Genomic DNA, 1,325 nt, shown 5'->3' with positions numbered 1-1,325 from the left:
TGAAAGTAAATACTGACAGAGCTTCGCTCCTGATTAAAATTTGCATAGTAGGTGCAGAAATCTTATTATAGGCCTAGACTGTAATATATATGTGAATCTTATACATATAGATAAAGGTCATATATGCACTGGAGAAAAGTAATTTTGAGAGGAGAGGGAAAAGAAATGAAGGTATTTTTGGTATTCTCAGTGTAAGTGTACATCCAGAACTTGTGACTGATTAACTTGCAGACCTAAACCTTCCTTCCTTTCATCTCTTAAAGTTATTTATTTATTTTTGTTAATAATTTCTTTGAATACGTATATTGTATGAAACAAGGGATTTAACAGTCTTTAGTTAAAATTCTGTGGGGTTCGACTAAAGAGCGTGTTACATCAGCACACCACTTGACATATTTTTATTGAGATTTTGGTCAGCAAAACATCAGTGAATAATTTTTCACTTAAAGCAGAAAATGTGTTTTTATTTACTAGCGATTAATGATTATTACAGCCCATCCTGGTTGGAGCTGGGTCTCTCACTGACATCAGTGCCCCAATCAGCAGTTAAAAGTTTCAGAAGGTTATCTTAGCAAAGATGCAATGAAGGCTGAAGAGGATGAGAGTCTGCATGCTAAGAGCTGTTATCAGCCAGGTGAAGACAAGATCCAAAGAACACAATTGAACAAAGCAAAAAGGGCTTAAAGAGTCCTCCGTTAAAATATTGATGTTCATTCAGGACAGAGTAAGTATAAGTGGCCGTCCACTCTCCTTGGAGCGTGCCTCTGTCCGACAATGGACTGTTTTTTTCATGTGCCTGAATCAGACCCTAGTTTGGGCCTTGCTACCAACTGTTTGTCCTTCTATATGTCCGACTGCCTCTGTCCTAAAGAGCGAGGTCCCAGTTTCCTGTTCTGAGTTCTCAAAGTGTTGTGTTCTGAGGTCTACACAGTGAATACATTTATGTTGTTGTTGTTACTCCTTGGGACTAGATGGTGCTGCTGCAACATCACAGAGCAGAGGAGCATGTGCAGTGGTGGAGAAAGTACTCAAACACTGTACTTAAGTAAAAGTACAAATAAACAGACAAAAATGTACTCCAGTAAAAGTAGAAGTACCACCGTAACATTTTTACTTAAGTAAAAGTAAGAAAGTACTTGCTTTTAAAAATACTTAAGTATTAAAAGTAAAAGTACTTCCTTTTTTTTTCATTCAACCTTTATTTATACAGGTTAGTCTCGTTGAGCCACGTGGACTCATTTGCAAGAGAGACCTGATTTCTAATAAAATACTATACTTAATAAAATCTAATACTTGCTGAATATATTACCTAATGTCTACAATAT

This window comes from Kryptolebias marmoratus, linkage group LG21 (assembly GCF_001649575.2).
Source record: "Kryptolebias marmoratus isolate JLee-2015 linkage group LG21, ASM164957v2, whole genome shotgun sequence".
Taxonomy (NCBI): Eukaryota; Metazoa; Chordata; class Actinopteri; order Cyprinodontiformes; family Rivulidae; genus Kryptolebias; species Kryptolebias marmoratus.
This window is presented reverse-complemented; position numbering follows the sequence as displayed.